Below are 22225 nucleotides of genomic sequence, written 5' to 3' on the forward strand. Positions count from 1 at the left end.
CCATATGAAAGGCTTGAAATATTGCTGGTTTATTTTCTTTCTTAAATCATGATGGACAGCTGCTATTTAGTACTAATTAAAACACCTTATCTTTTTTTCACAGATCAAAGTGTCTCCTGTTTGTTTTGTAATGAAGCAGTGTGACACTTCTTGTGTTTGACTTTTTGTCAGACTGTTTCATTACAAACAAAAGTCACTTTGATCTGTAGAGAAAGATAAGATTTTTTTCTAATTAGTACTATATAACAGCTGCCCTCAATTGTGCTTAAAAATAGAAGAATGGAAGGCTTCAAATCTCTTGTCATATCATGCACTAAAACTTTGTCCTAAAACAGGCAACAATCTGTAAAACACACACAAAAAAGACATGAGTTAGGATTTTTAACATGCTTTGAAATTCCAGGATGCAAATGAAATACAAAATGTAAACCCCAAAATCCCCAAACTGGAAACACTATGAGGATCAATATTGTAAGGGAAAAAAATTGATTTGGTTTGCAAATATCTTTCAGAATCACTCTTCACATGGAAAAGCTGAGGGTCTTGCCCTGAAAATCAGCAGGCAAGGGCTAAGAAGAAAATCATGGGACAATTTTTTGGCATGTTAGGACAACCCACAGCCTTGGTGTTCCCCTGGCTCCTGCTCACTTCTAGACATTGAAATAGCCACATCTGTTAGATTCGTATCTGCTGCTCTGCATGAACATTGCCTTGAGCAGCAGAGTCCCGTTCTTGACTGACACCTGATCATACTGCAGATGACGAGTAACAAAGCCTCTTTTGGCAAGGAGACAGCACCTCTTTCCTGATGAACTCAATTTTGAATCAGCTTTTCCAAAGATGTTTTCCCACAAATTTAATGCCCCCAACTTCAGATTGGGCAGGAGCTTGAACATCAGAGCCTTTGTTTCTCTGCACTAGCTCTGTACCAAATTTTGGGCCAAAGCCAGACACATAGCCCTTCTCTCCAGACCAATTCACAGTCTGGCTGCTGGCTGCCTAAGGGAACTGTTTCATGCTTTGTGCTGGTGGCCGCTCTCAGCAGCTGTGATTCACCCTAGAACTTTCTGTCTCAAGGGAATGCTGATGTCTGCAGCAGATGGGCATCTTCCCTGCAGCTGACTCTACCCATGGAGCTTGCCCCTGCAGGGAGCCAGAGGAATGACTCCCAGCTTTCCCATCTCCCAAGGCCAGAGGCATGTCTCGTTTCAGCCAACTCACCAGAGCAATGCCACACACACCCAACACAGCCCTCACTGCTGCAAGCACCAAGAGGGTCCTCTGCCCCTCCCCAGCACAGCTAAAGGACCTGCTCCAGGGGAAAGACTGCATGGAACAGGAGGGATGGCAAGGGAGAGCAGCAGCATCCCTGTCAGCAGCACATCTGCACGAGCAGCCAGCACCACACGCTTCATGGGAGGTAGTAAAACCCTCGTAGTGGACAGTTATGCAACAGGCTTCCTTGTCTAGCTCGCAGCAATTATTGTCATGCAAGATGAAGATTTATATCCCATGTAGGTTTTTATCCCAGCTGGTGTAGGGGTGGATGATATTTTTATTGCTCCTGTATGGAAAATGTGAGAGTAATGTCTTCCCAAGCTCTTGGCCCCAGTCGTGCTTTCACCCAGCAAATTCCACAGGTTGCATACTGTGTAATTCAGTGTGTTCCTTTATTAGTATTTCAGGTGCAGTATTTTGTCGTGATCTTTTTCTCTCTCATTCTGATATTTTAATAGAGAAAATGCCAGAATCTTACGTGCCTTCTCCCTGCCAATATTCTTTTCATTCCCATGTCACATCTCTCTCATTAAATTAATCGTCCTAAACTTTTCTTTGTGAAATTCTTTTAGATCTTCTAATAACTTGTATGAAGTATCTTTAGACATTTTCTATTTCTGATATATCCTTCAGAAAAGTGACAAAATCTGAGTACATAATTTCAAATGTAGACATAATTTCGATTCATAGGAAGGCATCATAATACAGCATTTTCAGTGCTAGCTATTGCGATCGCTACTGCTCAAGGAGCCTGAAAAGCACCTTGATGTTTTCCTGAGTAAGAAATAAATAATTTAGGGCCTGTCATGTTACATAAGTAGCTTAAATTGATTTTTCATGTTGCATTACCTTGTACCTACCCCTGCTGAAATTAAACTGCCAGCTGCCTAATCTGTAGATCCTCACGCTCTCCTCTTTTGGAGCACTCTCAGCAATACCCAGGGCCCAGGCAGCTGCAGCAGATGCCACACAGCCCTCTGGCAGTCTTGTGTGGTGGGTAACTTATCCTCCACCCACTGCTGGGGAGACGGCAGCCAAGTGTTGCTGCTGCACCACAGGCAGGACTGCAGGGGAGGTGATGTGAGCCCACAAAGGATGGCTGCTGTCTGAGGGGCTAAATCCCTAAATCCTTACCTCTGCATGCCCACAGGGATCCTCAGGCACATTTCATCCAGCTTCCTTCTTAACACCTGCTCAGTACTAGCCATAACTTTTTTTTCAGTCCTCTCTTCACAAGCCTTGGTGATTGCTGAAGAAGGGTAACCCTTGTCTTTGGGTGAGCACCTGTCTCTTGGAAAGACAGCCAATCCCAACCTGAGAGCACAAGGCTCAGTGATCCCACTCCATTGGTGTGTATTTCTCCACGAAACTAGAATTTAGCACATGGCCTTAGCTTCATACACTCTCTCACCTGCTGCAGCTGCTTGTGGGAATATCCATCTCTTTATAAATATTGCTGTTGGTTTTTAACTGTGATTAGCGACTCAGCACAGGCTGGAGGAGTTGCATCACTAAAGCTGAGAGCAATGGGACGTGATTTGGCCGAACCTGGATCAGGAAAGCTCCATACATTGTTTACAGTGACAAGGAAGACCAGATTTTGGAAGACAACTGGCAAGGACCTATAGCTCTTCAAGATTTATCTCTTGCTACAGACTCTTGGTCCCTTGAAAGGGGCTTCATTAGAGCTGTCTATGTTAAATTGTCTAAACCCTCAGTAGTTATAAATCAGCATTGCTCCAATTAATTCAATGAAACTGCCAGCTGACATCAGATAAGCATACTGTTTATAAGGCAGTCTTGAATTCTACCAGATCACCCTCTTTTCATAAAAGTCAGTTTTCCCACTGGGAGCCCTGCAGATCTTTCCTCCTGGAATCCAGCAGACTCCATGTCCTTGCTGTCTCTCTGGGCACAAAGTAACATCTGACTGTTAGCTCCATAAAAAAGGGAAAAAAAAAAAAAGAAAAAAGAAGCACACATGGGGTTTTTTTTACAACAGAGACCTATTAGCAAGTCAAAGCAACAGCTTGGAATGGTGGAGGCACAAATTAAGGAATCTGTGGTATTTGTAAGAAATGCAGATAGCAGATGATTTGACTTATTTCCAAATACTACAGCAAATGTTCCCATTAATGCACAGGGCTGTGCTCAGCCTATTGCACTGCCTGCAGTAGCACTGTGTTTATGGATGGCCAGAGGCAAACACACAGACCTTCCTGTAACGACTTCTTGACCCATACAGCAAAGGGATAATGTTCCTCCTTTCAGCAACAGATTTCTGGGCATTTGCAAACAGCAAATTCAGCATCAAGGAAACCCTCTGTGAGGCAACTGATTGGAGTTGCTGTACTAAGAGAGTGATTCAGTAGGTTACTGCAGGACAGTGCAAAAGGCAGAAATTAAACTCTACTAACCCACTTTCAGGCTGCAGTCAATCACTTCTCCAGCCCTGAATTAGAAGCCAGAATCCTGATTGCACTGGCAGGATAGTACCTACATCTCTCACAACCCTAGTCCACACTCTAAACCTTACACTCTTGGTAGAAAGTCACCCAGAAAGACCAATTTACTTTCTTTACAATTATGCAACTGCAAAGTTCCCCTGGTCATGTGACAGAGTGCATTTTTCTGCTCTTTAGTTTCCTTTGGAAGTCTCCAGTGAAGACTCTTAAGGTGAGGAAGAAGTCTGAGTTCTCAGTGAGTGACTTCTCAAAACTACTTTGTTCCTGTTTGGGCAAAAGTTGGATAAATCATTCCAGTTCAATCTGAACCTCTGCTGTGTTTCTGGTGGTGATGTTTCAATTCATTATTTCAAAACACTGATTCTCATTCCAGGTGATTTCTCCTTTGCCTGCCTTCCTCTTTCCTATTGTCTACATCACATAGATGTTTTTGCTGTTTTCCTACTGTCCATTGCACTATATCCCCCAGGTATTATGCATCTTATTCTACCTTTTTTCATTTTCTTTCTAATTCTTTCTTCAAGTTCAGTTAAATTCAGCATAAACTCTTTCCTGACTCCAGGGTGTCTGGATATTTTGTTTCTCCTGATGCTGGTTGCTGCATCTTTCCTTTCCTCATTGCTCACCTGACTGTAGGTGGCATTACCTGTGCCTGTTCTCTGAGGTGTAGGAGGATTTTCTGCTCTACACGTCTAAGTCCATACCCTGGCCACATTCAGATTTCCTGGTGGGACAAATACTGGATATATTTGATTCTAAGTCTCCATGTTTCCATGCCTTAATGTCCACAGGAAAAGGATCAAGTTGCCTGTACAAGAAGACACATCTAAGCCACCTCTGTGCTCTGGAGATTGACAGGGCATAGCACCAGAGCCCATACCATGGTGTACCCCTCTATCCAAAATGTAAACCAGGTTTTCCTGACTGCTCTTGAACAATGCTCCAAAAACTCCACCTATTCAAATATCTTTACCATATCTTCTTACAATAACTTAAACCAGACATTGTATGTAAGAAGTGCTCAGCACCTCTAAACTTACTATCAAATAAGTGCTGAGCCAGGCAATGAGATAAGAGATAAGAGAAGGCTTCCACAACCAAAATATATATACAAAGATGGAGCCTATAATCCACACAGCAAGTTGGCCACAGGTTAGGTACAGCACTAGGTCTCCTGATTGTCTCCACTGGTGCCCTCACCGCAGACTGTATGACATTTCCCTCTCCTCACTCCCTTCTCATCATTTTCTCCATCCCCCCAAGCCACTCCTCTCCTTTTATTTTAAGAGCTGACTCTGCCATTTCCCATCTATAAGGTGACATATGAAAACTTTCTTAGAAAACAGTCATAAAAAGAAGAACAAAATGAAAAAGAAAGGCCCAATGGAGAGCAGAAAATTACAGTGTCTGGGCCGTATTTACAATAATTATAATTATTATAAGGCACAATAGGGTGTAGAAACCCATAATTCTCCTGGTGCTTTCTGATTTTTAGATCTATGTTTAGAAAGCACATGTCAGAGAAACAGTCAGAAAAGGAATGCCATGAAGTCACTTTCCTCTCTATGTTGTAAAAGCATTGGGGAGAGAATATTTGTGTCTGCAGGAACGCAGGGACAAGCAGCTTCAGAAATGAAACCATCATTGTCTGTCCCAGGATAATGTGCTACCTGCTGAAGTGAAAAATAAGCCCTGTCCTGACACCCTTTCACAAAAAGAGGCCCTCCTTTTTCTTCCCCACCCATGTAATTTTTATAGGACCAGACATTTCTCCCACTTCTGAGGCTTTGATGACTCTTCCCCAAATGTCAGACTCCACGCCAGCAGCCGTGACCCCCATCCCACAGTAATGCAAACTTGGAGTTGTTCCCTTTCTTACACAAACAATCGTGGTGGTATCTGAAGACCTCTTGGTAGCACCTGAGGCAGTCTGACTAACACCTGCCCTATGGGACTCCTTTCCTCATTCCTCTCCCACAGGCAGAAGCATGAATGTAATGCTGTGTTTCGTTTTGCTCACCAGGTATCACGGGCAGAGAAAGCAGCTTTGAAGTGCCCTCATGCATGAGACAGAATATGAGAAGGCTTGTGATGCTCTTTTGCTCCTGCAGACAGTTATCTAGCCCACCAGAGAGCTCTCCTGGTAGCCCAGAGGAGCTCTACCCATCTGGCAGCAAATTCTATTGCTCGCTGCAGCAGTTCCGCCCTTAAAACTCATGCAATCTCTTCAAGGAAAGGGATGAGATCTTCAGTTCTAGTCAGAGGTCTGTCATGAGAATAAGAGCTCTGATTCCTTCCTAATACTCTACAGAGGCTCACCTTGAAGCCAAACCAGTCCATTCTGGTCTTCTCCTGGGGTGCAGTGTGGGTCTTGTAGAAGAAAGAGAGAGGTGAATCCATAACTGCAGTTTCTATTATGTCCACAGGAGTCTGTGTTGGTGTGAGTTTACCTCGGCTGATCTCCATACCTTTTCCTGGCTCAGACTCAGCCCGCTGTACCCTGTCTCTCAAGCTCTGCTGCTCTGTTCTCCTAAGCATCACATTGCAGCTGCTGTGATATATGCCAACCTCTCCTGCAGGGACACTTAGCCAATAACAAAAGTGGTAAAAAACCACCACTTCCAGAGAGCTTAGGACACCTTCTTAGGCTATTTACCTGGAAGCAGCTACTGGACCATAACTCTTGCTGTGTCAAATGGACACTGAGGACTTTCTAACCAGCAAGATGAATTAGAGGCATTTTCACTGGAAAGAGATTTCTTTCTAAACACTGGTCCTTAATTGTCTTTATTAATACATGAATAGATGATAACAGTACCTGAATGTAAAAACCCACAGTGAGTTATTACTGGGAAACGTGTTTGAGTAGCAGAGCCATGCTTAGTGACATCTGGGGAAATAGGAAATCTACCGGGACCAGCTGTGAAGGAACAGACAGTCTGTGGTTTTGGACAGGAGTGAATACACCCTGCCCTCAAGCTCCACTTGTGTTTGGGGATGGTTATAGGGATCAGTTCTGTGCATTGCACAGGTGTGTATGAATGAATGTACATGAATGTATCTCTGTGTGTATGTCTTTTTCTTTGAATGTTACACATTTTTTGCTGAAATAAGGGGGAGTGAGACTGCAGCAAGGATATTCATAAGCAGAAGAGAATAGACCATGCAATATTTATGCCAGTCTGCAAATCCCCTCCCAACCCTGCAGTACATGACAAGGTCAGGCTCAGTTAAAAAGTCACAGGACTATTCCAAAAGTGCAGTGTTTTACATGCCTTCCCCAGGCATCCCCTCTGCTCTCATGCAGGCCTAGTGGAGAAGAAGGATGAAGAAGCACAAAGAACTCAGAGTTCTCATCAACCCTTGCCAACCCTTGCTGTTTCCTAAGGGGAAACTTTTGCATGGTGCCTTCAGCAGCCAACATGAGCTCTCTCCCTGACAGCGAGGAAGATTGCCGTAACAAGGAGGTTTCCATAAAGAGGGCTGAGAGTCACACCTGGCCAGGTGTTCTTGCTCTCTTATGAGGCTGACTCCCACCTCAGCTCAAATGAGACAGCCTGAAGTAGGGAGAGGAGGTGATCAGATAGATGCACATAGAGGTATCTCAGATATGCACCTGCCGCTCAGCCAGCGCCAGGGAGACGCCAGGCACAGAAGGAAATTTTTTTTCCTCTGACATTTTTGGTGTGGATAACAGAGTTCAAGCAGAGCAGAGGAGCCCAGCAATAATGGCTTCTGTTGCCTTAAGCTAAGCCACTTAATTGCATTGGACTGGTTCATCTAATCAGGGAGAAAGGTGAAATCCCTTGTTTCTTGCCCCAGCTGACTTTCCTCAATGAACAAAGCTCGTGAACCAAATGCTGGGTGATCCCAAACATGAGAAATTGCTGAACAGGACAAAAAGAATCACACTAGGAGTCCTGTGGGCAATAATGTCTGAGCATGCATACACTGAAATGGCTTGCAAATCAGGCTGAATCTGAAGCCCAGTAGCCATGATCCTCCCAGCCTGCTGGGCTGTTAATTATTGTTCCTGACTTACCTCCTCTCCCATTTTTTGGGCTCTGAATGATTGTTGGAATGTAGAAAAAACTCTGCTGAAACAGTTGAAATAAGCATCTTTTTTCCACTCAGTGTCTCACAGTTCAGGGTCATTTTCTCTCATTCCTGCCCTTCTCCTCCTTAGCAAGACCTTGGTTTGCTGTTTAAAGAACTTGCAGTCACAGTAAGATATAAACTGTTCCTCCAGGTTGTTAAACTAAACATCTTATGTACCCCAAATAATAATGGGTGGAAGAATAAAACATCTCACCAAGAAGGGCCCTGGCCTGGACTGGTAACTTTCCATGCCCTGTGACTCAAACATCCCAACTCTGCAGCAAAACTGGATGATATAGGGTAGAGCCTTGGCCAGTGTGAGATCAGGACAGGGCTGAGGGTGTCTCACTCACCTATTAGAATGTGTCCCACAGCATACAGAGAAGCATTGGCAGTCTAGTTAATTTTACTTTGGAGCTATTCAAGGTGAGGCAGGTATCAAAGGAACAGTTTTGGTACCAATCCGGCCTCTTTGACCCATGACAAATTTCACATTAGGTGGGGACAGAGTACAACAAAACCCAGTGTCATGTGTGGTGCCTGACCCTGGTCTTCTCTCTCTGGTGACTGATGGAGCATCAGACACCACAGCATCAGAGAGGTGACCCCAGGCTCAGTGATCAGTGCTGGGATTGCTCTGGGAAGCAGACCCACCACCAGTACACACGAAAGGTTCACCACATCACTGCTGTGGCTGCATGTTTATCACCAGCACCAGACACACCCCCTTCGAGCCCTGAGCTCCAGGGACACATACCCTTCATCTGCCCAGATGTCACCACCCACTGCACACAATGCTCCAAACCCTCCATCTGCTCTTTAGGGCTGCTGAACCGCCAGGGCTTACCTCCGTGTCCTTCCACCCACGCTCCCAGCCAAGCCAGGCTTTCCCTGCCAAGCTGGGGTTTGTGCCAGGAGAGGGAAGGACCCTCATGCAGACCATGGGTGCAGGGGAAGGGCTGGCTGGAAGGTGGACCCTGGGATGGCTCTGGTACCATGCTGTGCCTGATCCCTGTGGTGGATGTAATGTGTATCCATGGTACAAACATCATGAGACCTGGCTGCACGTCCTGCTGCCACGACTCACCCAACACGTGGCCCTGGGCAAAGCTTTTGCCACTTCCTTCTTTCTGTCTCCCTGCCTATCTGTCTTGTCTAATTACGCAAAAGCTTTCCAGGGTAGAGATCATTTCTCCCTGGGCAGTGCACAGAGTGGCTGGAAGTGCTCCTAGACGCAATTAACACTTGAGCAGAGCAGACCCTCTGGATACAACAGTGTCAGCAGGGACAGGCATCCCCAGTGCAAACTTATCTTGTCTCAAGTAGCAGGCAGCAAAATGTCAGACCTTTTGTGGTTTGGTTAGAAAGCTAAAAGTCTCCCCTTAGAACCAGCCAGAGTGCCTCCCTACTCTCAACACGCTAGGAAAAGTGTGGCTTTTGCAGGCAGTGCAGGATACATCCCCAAAAAGCCTTGCAGGCTTGACTCAAGCACAGAGCAGAAAGGCTTTCTTGATCTTTGGTGCTGCGAAAGGAAAAAGTTTGCCTGCTGGCTGGAGATAACTGCAACACTTCTGAAGCTCAGCCCATCTTTCAGGTAGAGGAACACAGGCAGAGAGGAGAAATTTAATAATCCTGTGCAGGGCCAGGAGTTGGACTCGATGATCCTTGGGGTCCCTTCCAACTCAGCATATTCTGTGATTCTGTGACTCTGGCAGAGTTACCACAAGGGCTTGGGGCTGCTTGCCTGTGTCATGGTGGAGATAACATTGGCTACTGAAGACAGTCTTGAGCAGCCTAATTGCTCCTGCAGAAGGAAAACGTGGGCCACAGGGGCTGCTCTGGCTCTTGGCTAATTGCCAGGCAGTTGTGCTGCAGGGATTGTGTATCCTGGAGGAAAGGCTGCTGAAGATGGATGCTATGAGAGCATGGAGATGAGCCTTGTTTCAACACTATGAGGGATTGTGGACAGAGGAGTACACAGAGGAGCAGGCTCAGTTCTCTGCCTCCTGCTCCTCCCTGGGGATGTAGTTCCAGGTTGGGGTGTTATGCCAAGGATGGTGCTCACCATCTCGGTTAAAAATTGTGAGGGCTCTGTTGAGGGCCAAAGGAGAGTAGGGAGCAGGGCTGTGACAGCTGCTGGGAGTTTAAACAGGGGCACTGCAAAGGATTCAACATTGAAGATATTGAGAAGAGAATGTCGTGAGTCTAGCACCACTACAGTCACTGCTAACCTCAAATACAATCACCACAGACAGCATTACAGAATGGCAAACCTGAGGTGTGTGGACATACCAAACCCAGACTCTCCTCACTAAAATCCACATGCTCAGGATGTTTCCGACATGGCTTATAAATAACACATTGGCCTTAAATATTCGGAAACCCACAGTTATGTCCTCTAGAATTCATGCCAAACAAAATAAGCAAACATTTTGAAATTATATAAGTCTATGTGCTTGAGAGCTGCATACTAAAAGTGGTAGTGGCAACAAATGCAATGTTTTTTCTCTTTCTCTGTTTATCCAGATGGGGATCCATCCACACTGACCAGGCCAGTTGCAGGACAGGGAGCTGAGCTTTGTGGAGCTTGCGAGGCAGCAAGAGCTCAAGCAGTCTTCACTTGAGCTCATTCACAAAACAGGAGCCCAGATCCCTGTGAATCCACATGTTCACCAAAAGGAGCCTGGAAATGATCTGAGTGAAAGCACAGATGGAAATCATTGTCATCAGGGAGGCCAAGAGCTTTGTAGGGAGCACGAAAGGATCAGATGTTTCAATGGATGAAAAAGAACATCCAGAGCTACATGAGATAGAATAAAAATGTAAGAGATCTAAGCCCTCTTCATCCAAAATACAAGCCAGCCCTGATTGACAGGGACAAAATGACATATCTGAGCAGGTTGTTTTGTAATTACCTGCAGCTGTATTTCCTGCCCTTTTTCCCTGCGATGTCTGGCACTGGCCCCATCCCAGATGTAACTCTGAATTAAACCACTGGGAAACTGGCAAGAGTGGAAGGAGGTTCTGTGGAGGGGAGACAAGGAGACAAACTGAGAAACCTCAACTGTGGTAGAGCTCCCACATCCCCCTCTTGCTCCCTCCCTTATCCCTCCTTTCTCCCCCACCACTTCTGCCAAGGAAAGATCTTGCCTAAGCAAAGCTCTGATGACAGACCAGTCTGCCTTGGATATTTAGTTAGGCAAGGGAAAAAATTAATTTTCAGACCATCTGTCCTGTCCAAAGAATAGCAATCTTTCCCAAACTGAGCTAACTCCATGAAATGGCAACAGTAAGCAACATGATATTAAACAATAATAAATCAAAGCTGACATCATTTGGAGCACATCCGGACCCTCCCCTGTGGGGGTATCACTCTTCTGTGTGTCAACAGCAGAAAGAGAGAAGCAGAAAGAAGCTTAATTTGAATCAGATAAAAGACAGTTGGCCTAGGATGGTATTTCTGAGAGAGAAGACATCTCCAAAAGAGTTTCCGTGGGCACTGTGAGGGTGGGAAGGGGACACAGGGCAGGAAGGACGAGGCAGGATGAATTTTCTCCTTTGCAGCAGGTAATAGTCTGGAACAACAAAGCCACTCTCTGCCCAGAGGGCTGGGACAATCCCTCCCCACTGCAGCACTCAGCACACCTTCCAGAGCTTCTGCCCTTGTAGTGAGGTCCCTTCTTCAAAACTGCAAGAGGGCTACCCACCTTAGTCCAGACCAGGCAGCCCAAAAACTCAGATGTATTAGGAGCAGCAGGGCAGGAGGGAAATACTTCGGGTGAATTTGGAAGAGAGGATGCTATGAGAGTTTCACAGTGGCATAAAGTGACAAAAGAGCAGTCCAAAATTATGGGAATGGCTTCAGAAGACATCCCTTTATCTTTAAACTAAATGGAGACTAATGGGAGAGTATGGGCAGCAGCAGCAGACAGCCAAGCGTGGTCTAAGAGGGGTGTGCAGTCCAGGGATCTTAGTGACATGCCACTACTGGGATCTGTGCTGTGAGGCAGAAAACTAGGTTAAAACTGATTAAAACTCAAGCTCATCAGGGTGTGCTTACCGAAATGCAATCCCCTCGCTGGAATGCAATGCAGACAAATGCAAGGAATGGCTGGGTTTAGCTATCTCCTTGTAAAATACTAATGGAGAAATGACTTAGGGGAGTTTTGCTCCTCAGCCAGTCCTACAGCTGTGTACTAAGCACTTCAATGTAAACCTATGTTTTGGTGCCTTTAATGGGAGCAGAAACATGAAGGCATTTTCCCAGTGATGTACCAGCAAGGGACACCACTGTCTGGTGTACTGCAGACACAGCTTCTGCTTGTGTCTCCACTCTGCACACATTCCCCAGCTCAGGGTATTTATACGTAGACTTATAGATGTCTCTTCCCTCCCTAGTTCATGCTGTCTTCAACTGCATGTCCAAGAACCAGCCAGCAGGCCAGGGCACGGTGGCAGGTGGATGGTGTCCAGAGAGGCCAGCTTGAACCTAAAAGCTGAGGACATCTCCCAGGTGCAGATCCACACTTGTGGTGTGGGCACTGCCAGGCCAGCGTGGGATGGTTCTCAGTGCCAGGGCAGTGCTGTCCTTTGGCTACTCAGCCTCTGTAAGAGGTTGCAGACATCAGGGTGCACGGCTCTGGAGTCCACGGCGGTGGGAGAGAAATGGCTTTGGGTCACTGCTGACAAGCCCCTCAGTCTGGGGGAGCTCTGTGACCCCGGGGCTGGGCTGATGGGGCAGGAGAGATGGGCCCAGGCAGGGCTGGGAGGGGATCTCAACACACAGCGCTGCTCTGTGCTGCCGGCTCCGCAGACACCGAGACGTGCGTGTGATAAAAGACATTATTTACAACAAAAGGAAGAAATAAGGTACTTGAGCTTCTTCCTTTCAGGTTTAATGGGCTTCTCGTAGGTGTGCCGCTGCTAATGAGTGTTGAGTCATGCTGGCCAGAGCTTTTTCTTGCACAACTCGCCCCTGCCTCCCCAGGTTGTTCTGTACGTGCCCTCTGATAGCGCTCTCCCGATGGCTGGGGCAAGCCCCACTGCCGGCAGCAGCGCTTACGCACTGTTTGCTGAGCTTTAGCAGAGCGGGACCCGAGTGTTTCACATCGCCCGCTGTTTGCTCGGCCAGCTCACTGTTTGCTCGGCTATTCCTTTCCCACCGCCCCTCCAAAAGCCTCCACGGTTGCTCTTGCGGTGGCAAAGGGCAAAGCAGCCCCGGCCAGCCCCAGAGCCCGGGGTGCACAGCAGCAGCAGCCCCCGGGAGCTCCGGTACAACACCATCAGCCCCCATTAAGACTTCACTTTCCTTTTCCTTCCTATTTTTCTTCCAGGCAACCAGTGGAGAGGTCTCACATGGCAGGCAGTATCCACGTGCATCATTCAGAGGCACCAATCCCATCAGGGCTCTCCAGACAACCTCTGGAGCACTTCTCAAGGTCTGGTGCCTGAAGCCTCCTACAGCAGGACTGGGAGTCCAAAGACACAGTGTGAGTAGACAGCATTCCCTTGCTGATTCAGCTGAACGTACTGGCACATCATCACGGGGAAAAAAGTATTTTCACTGACTCACACGGGTCCAGAGATCCTGTCAGATCCATCCCAGCCTATGACAGTGGGTAGAACCTGTCTGTGGGTGTCAGTGCTCTGGGATTGCAAAGGACAGCAGGGGAAATCCCTTGCGGGGTGGAACTTGGATCCGGTCTAACACACCAAGGACAGCAGAGACCTTCCACCCTGCGGCAGGCACGGGCTGCACGATGGCGAACCTCGCAGCAGCTTAAGCTCATCTCTGAATCCAGCCTTCAGTCTCCCAGTGGCTCCACATGCCAGGGCACAGTGTCCCAGCATTAAAAATACCAAGGCTGACAGATAGTGTTTATTAATAGCACGAGGGGTGTTTATTGCTGAGCAACAGTCAGCAGCTTGGAGGTTACTGCTGTTACAAGCCAAGGTCTGAGAGCATTGCCACATTGCTCTGTTCTCAGGGGAGAGAGGCTCCATCTCTGGAGGCAGAACCCATGGGGAGAGGGGCCCTGGCTGCCTCGAGGAGCTGCTGTGAATGCAGAGGAGCAGGTTACAGGCATAGCATCCTGGCCTGAGACACAGGACAGCCCCCAGGGACTGGGGGGCCCCAGCACCATGGAGTGATCGCTATAACATCCAGTGCAGTTTGTGAAAATAGGGGCAGAGCAGACACAGCGCTGAGCACCCATCTGCCTCCAGCACCTGCGTTCAGCTGTGCTTATGGCACCATTCCCTACCCATGAAGAGCCTTGGTCTCCTGGGCCTTTCTCAGATTCACATGTGGCCCCCCTGCTCTGTCCCTGCCCCTGGCTCCTGCCCCATAGTCCCTGCCAGGCTCTAGGCACCAAGCTGCTGTTTAGGAGGACAATGGTTTTTAACATCCTTGTTTCACAGGAAAGAAAATTGAGGTGTAGAGAGGAGAAATGATCCACCAAGGGGGATGTACTGTTCCAGAGATCTGCACGGATTTCATGACTACATCCTAGTGATCCAGAAGAATCAATGAAGTAGGACACTTTGCTGGGTATTCTGCAAACTCACCTTCTCTGAAAAGCTCTAAAACAGCCCTAAAAGAGGGGCAGAGGTTCAGAGACTGAAAAAACTTGAAACCTAATAAGCTGTTGTCATTCCCGAGACTCACAGTTCATACTCTGGAGCTGGAGGCCAAATTCACTTTTCAGCAAATATTTCTTTCCAGTTTTTGATCTTACCGTCCCAGCAGACTTTATGTGATGCTTCCCACTCTCCAAGTTTCTCTCCTGAAGAGCTGTGCTTTCTAATTTTTACCAGTTTATGGTTAAAACACTACAAAATGACTCTACAAGCAACATCCCACTTCACTCTGTTTCTCCTAATTTTTTCCTTTCTCTTTGTCATCACAGGCAATGCACAGGGGTCTCCCAGAGAATGTTAGCCTTGGATTATCTCATTACATATTGCTTCAAAGGAAGATGAGTTGGGAAGCAGCTTCACCCTGCCCACATAGCTCGCTGCACACCTGGAAATGACACTACGTGACTGATGAGCGCTTGTCCTAATCAAAGCGTGACTTTCCTTTGGAGTCAGGCAGCGAGGAGCAAGGGCCCAGGGACAGGCTGTGATGTGAGCAGAAGCCGTGCATTTCACAGCACACAAAACTTCAGCTCACCACTCACTGCCCACTATCCAGGAATCTCTGAGCACTCAACAGAGGCCACCAGTTAATTCTTTTTTAACTCCTCACCATTACTTCACTTACAGACTATGCCCCAGGGCAGCAAAATACTGTTATCATCACTGTGCTGTTATCACCACTAACAGCTGAGGAAACTGAGGCACAGACCAGAGTAGAGATTGACATAGCACTAATGAGCACTAAAAGAATCTTCAATAGATGCTGTGGCTTTGATTTGTCTTGGCTACAAGATCCTATCCAAAACTCCTTTCACTCTCTGTAGTATCCTCCAAGCAGGTTTCCCATCCTTACACTGCCTTCTATCTTTTTTCACACCCTCTCACCCTCAGTGAGTTGGAGACCAGTGCTAGCCAGCACCCCAGACTCAAAGGATCCACTGTTTCCTGGTGTCTTCCAGGCCGCTCGGACTGAAAGAGCCAAGAATCTAGTTCAGAGGTATCCACAGAAAAGATTTTTGTCACTAGCATGTTCCCACACTCATCATCTGAAGGAGAAAATGAGGAGTCTCTGGATGCATTAGCGTCTGTTCACACGGGCGGGTCTGTGTGGAGATGATGATTGAGCATGCAGACCTCTTGTGCTCTCAGCACAGCAAAAGCAAGGTGCTTTCTCTCCTCCCTCAAGGACCCTCAGTCTGGGTCAGGGAGCTGGGCCATGGATGTTTAGTCTGGAATGGTCTGTGGAACACGATTTGGTGGTGTTCCCGTGATATTTCACACAATAAGCTTAGGAAGGACAATGCAGTTGCTTTGTGAGACATGGTGATGCTGTGTCTTGTGACACAGCCTATTAGCAGATTGGCTAATGCTGGGTGTGCAGCTGCTTTCTGTCACGGGAAAGGCTGAAAGCAGCCAGAATATACCTGTGAATCCTGCCTCTAATTATTTAGACCAAAACACACTGTGCTCCCGGTTTTCCTGCATCTGTGTACCTTGCACACACATGAAAAATAGCTGCCAATAATCTGAATAGAATTTCCCCTTTATGCCTTACTGAAATCCTGCTCAGTAAACAGGATTATACTTGAAATAGGCTATGCTAGAGATATGAGGAAAGTACACACAGATGCCCATATTTCTTTTAATGAAGAAACTTGCTAATCAGCCAAATGGATTTTGCTATTTCTGCTTAACCTCAGCTGCCTCTACAGCCCCTATTTAAAACATTTTGCCTCTTTACAGGATCTGTCTGGCAGCCCTCCATCACTGCCTAATTGTGCTGGGGTGGGATGTGAAACAGCCTGATGAGGGAACATAACATTTTTCCCTTAATTTCACCAAAGCCGAGATTTCCCCTTCTTGCTAAGGGTGGCTTGGTGCTAGCAAGAATCCCAGCAGTGAACTTCCTGTGAACTGATGGGAACAGCCATTCTCCTGGAGCAAGTAGACAATATCTGAGAACTGTGGATGGAAAAACGAGGTAGTCAGCTAATAAAGAAAATTAACCCAGTGGACATGATTTGCCTACATTCTCCAAAGCTGGAGTTCTTTTATAAGGCTTGCCGCAGAAAGCTCTTAAGGATAACTACTAATCCCTGGATAAGGGTCAAAGTTCTTGCTGGGCATTAAAACTTGGTGATGTGATTAAAGAAAAAGTGAAAACTTGCTGCTCGGAGCAGAGCTTCCAGTGAGGAAGCTGCAGGGTGCCAGTGCTCTGGTCGGTTCTGAGTGATCCCAGGACACTGGGGATGAGGAGCTAATGGGTTTGGCTCATGGTGCTGGGATGTCTGGAGTGCCTGAAGGGGATGTAAAGATTCTTTGGTGTGAAGCAGTGTAACAGCCCTCTGAAAGGGCCCCCAGATAGGCAAAAGGTGAGTACCCTGGCATAGAACAGCTGGAACTTCACCTCTTCACCAACCTTTGAAGGTCCCCTCTGGAAAAAAATATTTAGTAGTTGCTGTGGATACCCCTGATTGGATGTCTGGGATTCGTGGTTTTTTACAGCCCAAGAGGCAATTAGAGCTCAAGTGACTTAAAACTGGGTGAGAAACTCTAAAATATCCACAGCAAGACAAGAATGTATATACAGCTCCCTTTCAGGCTTAGGAAAGGTCTGAGATTGACAGCACCAGAAGATGGGGAGTGGATTAAAAATAGGGTGGAACCTGGATGTAAAGGGATATAGCAAGAGCCTGAAGAGTGGAGTCTGAAGCGTGCCCAAGGGGACACACTGTCAGTTTTCAAAGCTAGGAAGGAAAGTCATTGCTGCCAAACCACTTGCACAGCTGAACCTCAGAGCACTTTGAAAACTAATGCAAAGTGGGGACATTTGCCTTCTGAGCTTTTTAGTATATCTGGGTCATACTGGATTTTGTATCTTCAGGAGCATGAAAGACCAAAATCTTTTTGGCTTGGTTAAAAGCAAGTAGTTTTTCACACCACACTGGTCTTGTGCTGGTGTAAGTAGCACAAGATTCTCATTGTTGGCCATCTTGGGCTCTAGCAGGTGCCTCTTCATCTGCTCAGTCAATAGCTATAGGATCTCACCACCCCTCTGTCTGGAGCAGGGCTCTCTGTGACAGGGGGAGGCCAAGGGCTGCCCAGGGAAGGTGCATCAGGTGCTGGGGAGGATGGAAGCTCAGGCCCTTCTGCAAACCCTCACCATGAGTTTTCCAGCAGTCAAAGCAATTCACACCAGAGAGAAATGTGTCCATAGGAGTGCAGGAGGTTTCACAACTGGGAGGGTTCCCTCCACCTGGGGCTGCCAGATAATCTCAGCCCTGCCCCACCCCTCTCCTGAGACACAGCCAGCCTACTCCTTCTCTTCCTCCCACCTCACCTCGCAGGGCATCCCTTACCTTCCATCCTCATCATCTTTACACTATGTCCTACCTCTCCCAGCCAGCAAAACCCCTTCTGAGCTGTGCCTTGTTGTTCCCCCTCTCCTCATCCCCCTATCCTGTTTGCTCCTATCTTCTTCCTAAATACCAGATGGAAGGAGATGCTGTCGATACCCAAGTACCTGTTGAGGTTCTCTCTCAAATAATGGAGAGGAGCAGTGAGATGTGACTGCAGTGGGACTGCATGGTGAGGGACTGGTGACTTACCTGCTTTGGGAAAATATATACAGAGAACCCTAACCATTTCAGCAAGATGGGAAGCCTTCTACTAACTGGGAATAAAATAAGAATTAGTAAATGGCACTTGGTGTCTGTCAATGGTCCAAAAAGGGAGGATGGGATTTGTCTTGTGCGTGGAAGAATCAAGGCAGGGGAGGGAAAGCGAGGTATCGGTGATCCAGTTGGGAACTGAACTCAGCTCCCTCTCTTCCCACACCTCTGCTCTGTTCTACAGACCAGGACTTGCTGACTCCCACGGTTCCTTCAGCTGTGCTAGGCAATCCCTATCTGATGGTGAGGCAGAAACACAGCTCACCAGATGATTGAGCATAGCTACGTGCAGGACCGCACTGCATCCACTCTGTGGGCATCACCACCAGCACCCCAGCACTGGCAGCCACAGCACCAAGGAGAAGGTTCTGCCATGAACTCCCTGAGCTGGCACCTCCAGCAGAAGTGATTGCAAATTCCAGAGCAAACTGAGAAATCCTCCAAAAGGATTTAGAGAGATTAGAAATTAGCAGGAAACAAAATGAGATTTAACTTGGGAAAAGATAAGCTAATGTATCTGGGGCAAAGCTGCTTTGCAGTGGGAGGGGACACCCTGGAAAGCAGAACTGCCAGGAGAGGCTGAGAAAGAGCAACCATGGAGAGATGCATCTAGAGAGAGACATAAGGGTATATGTTCAGAGCCAGCTGCATCTTCTGTGTTTTTGGAGTGATTCACCTTTGAGCATGTTCAGCAGTAGACAACTTTTGAGGGGAGAGGAGTGCTATTTTTATATATGAAAGGTGTTGGGATATAAGAAAGAGGAATGATAGAGGGCAAAGCTAGATCAGCTGACACCATGGGATTTAAAGATCCTTTTTATGTCACTGGCCAAGAAGTTATTCCAGAGGAGACGTAATCAGACTCCACAGGCATATGAGGGTCTACGTCAGAGAGAAAGGAAACACACCTACTGACACGTTTGCAAACTTAAGGGTGAAATCAAGTCAGAGAAAAGAGAAGGTAAAGATAAGGACAGAGTCCAGGCAGTGCAACAGGTTAGGCTGTTCAGGACAGCAGCACATGGTTAACAAGACAACCTAAACCCACAAATTGTTCCTCTTGGGATGTCTCTGAGTCCGTGACTGGTCCCAACAATTCAGCAAGGGTGTGGATCACACTCAGTCCCACAAAGTGACTCACAAAAGTCACAGCCACTTGCACTGTACATCCAGGCACCCCAGTGAGGTACTGGTGCAGAGGGCAATGCCACTCCCTGACTCATCAGCACCTCCTCCGGCAGCTCAGCCAGTTCTCCCAGGCGCTGTGCATCGACTAGGTCTACACTGCACATCCACAACACAGAGCTCTGGGAAGCCAATACTGCAACAAAAAATTGGCCCTCGGCCTCAAGACCAGTCTTAGATTAGTCACTGAATAACTCAGGATGATCCTATGACTCATAATTTATTATGCCTATGAAGACTGGAAACAATCATAACCTGTGCCGTTGACCCCCATTCACCACACTACCAGTAGTGAGATAAATCAAAGTAAGCAGGAGTTAGCTTCTTATCCCCAGGAACAACAACACCTTTGAAAAACATTATCTGCTCAGGAGTCTTCAGGCTGCTGGTCCCAGAGGTGAGGTCCTCGCAGTGCTAAAAAGAAGACTTGAACATAAGGAAGGGGACTTGGAGGAGGAATGTGCAAACTGGAGCTGTGAAGAAAAAAAGTAGAGATGATCAACAGGAAGTTGCATTTCTAGAAGTTAGTATCTGCTCAGGCATCTGCGCAGGTGAGAGGTTTCTTTGAAATGAATTAATCCATCATAAATCTCTATTGGGGCTTTTGCTTCTGCACTCATGGTGTCAGAGCTGAGGACACAAGGAAGGGCAGGGAGGGATGCTGGTGGGAGTCTTGCTTCTGGAGACGAGGCCAGTGACACAAACATATGCTCCCTGGTACCTGTATGTTTGTGGCACAGGCTGGATCCAGTACCAGCAGGTTCTCTGTAGGTGAGAAGGACAGGAAGGCCAGGCAGTGAGATGGCAGCTTGGACACCTTTCCAAAGTGTACACCATGGCTCAGGAAGGAGTTATTATGGGTAAATGAAGGTGAAGGGCTCAGGCCTTAAAATTTCTGAAGAGGTGGTGAAATAGAATAAATTGATCATTTTGCTCATCTTGTGCTGCCTTTCCTGAGCTGTCAGTAGGGCTTGCAGCTAAGGGGTGAGGTCTCCCCCTTTCTATCTCCCTTTAGATAATGCTCCTACTGAAAAGGGTTGCAAGGGCTCAAGGGTTTGCATCAATCACATCCTTCCTTCACCACAGATCCATTCGACCAAGATTCAGAGGCAATGCCATCTGGGGCCAAAGCTTTTCATCTTGAAGCTACCATACAGGTTTGGAGCAAGGCATCCTGACCTGCATCCCAGATTGTTTTGGGATTATGTGAACCCTCCTGGGGAATGTTCAGCAGGAACTGACACTCATCACCAGTGCTGGCAGGGGGCTGAGCAGAGCCAGACGCCCTCCCTAGCCTGGGTCCCACCACGCAACACACTCCAAGCATGGAGCGCACCAACAACTCTCAGAATAGCTGACAAAGGAGGTGTCAGAGCAAGCCCCAAAGTACAGCCCTCCTGGCTGGCATCAGGCTTGCAGGATGTCTTCCCCCTGCTGCATGCACTGGGCTTGGCCAGGAGATGGGCGATGTGGTGGGCTGAACCTGGGTGCCAAACACAGAGAGAACCCTACAGCAGCCGCATGCAGTGGGCATCCCCAATGCCTGAAGAGATGCTTGGGCACATGCAGGCTAGGGAGAGATGGGGAACTTTTTTTCATTCCTGAAGAATGTGTTTGAGGCCTCTGAAAAAGCAATGTAAAAATAGAGAGCATGAACCAGCAAGAATAGTCCCACGTCACAATGTGCAAGTATAGCCCAGAACTGTGGATATTTCCTGATGTCTCCCAGTCGTGGATGGGCAGCACTGCTCACCTGGATGTATGGAGGCAGCTCAGGCAGCAAGTTTAAAGAAATCTTTATGGAAAGGCTTTTTTGGCCTTGAGAAGCCAGCCTTGGGCCAGTAAGGTGGAATTTGCCCAACAAGCCCACTTCCCTTTTACATGTCTGTAATCATCTCACACAGGCAGTGAGTCACACCTCTGAAGACACTATCCTGGAGTAGGCAGCCAGCAAACATTTGAAAGGGAACCTGGCCCTTCTCCCCTTCATGATGCAGAGCCCCTGAGGTCCTCCACCTACCCACACCAAAGAGGAAGCCTTCCCCAAAGCTGTGGTCAGGCACTCTGCATTCCTTTCACACCCTCCTTCACTGCTGTGCAGGGGATATCACCTCCCTGCTCTTATCCACAACTCGCCACCTCTTACAAGATATGGGGCACTTGGCTGGAGGTCCAGGCATGAGTGCCTGGTTGCTCTGGGATGGCCAGCAGCTCAGTCACCCCATCATGCAGCATGTCAGGTGCTGTGGGGCACTGCAAGGGCCAGCAGCTGCCTGTGGTGTGGCACAGTGCCACCAGAGCCACACTGGCCTGGCCCCAAGTGGGGAGCTGGGAGCAAGCACGGTGTTTGCCCAGATCAGCACTGCAGACCTTGTGCTGGGTGATCTGGATTAGCCTTGAATTTCAGCCATCCCAAGCACACAGAGACTGCCTGCACACTCACCACATGGACTACTACAAAAATACCCATCTCTCAGTACCAAAGATCCCATGGGCAGACAGTGGAGGACATGGCCTGTGAAATGAATTTCCTTTAGGCTTCCAAGGTCCTTTGAGGGACCATGCTGAAGGACAGGAGATTTATAGGCATTTCTAACACAGACATTGTAGGTGGTGGTGGAGCCCAAGCAGAGCCTGGCTGACTTACGGGCCTGAAGAGCAGTGTAAGACATCAGCAACAAGGGGTTAAACCAGCTAGCAGGTGCCAAAAGGGAGAGACAGACAGGGCTTCCAACCAAACTCTTTATTCCAATGCCAGTGGGATTTTCTGTTGTGTCTGCCCAGGGCACCCTTTTCTGCCTTTCACGGTGCCTCTGCTCTCTGAATCACACAGAATAAATGCAGCAGGCACGAGGAAAGCATCAGCTGGCTGCCTGAAGATAGCATTTT

Source organism: Catharus ustulatus, chromosome 3 (genome assembly GCF_009819885.2).
Source record: "Catharus ustulatus isolate bCatUst1 chromosome 3, bCatUst1.pri.v2, whole genome shotgun sequence".
Classification (NCBI taxonomy): Eukaryota; Metazoa; Chordata; class Aves; order Passeriformes; family Turdidae; genus Catharus; species Catharus ustulatus.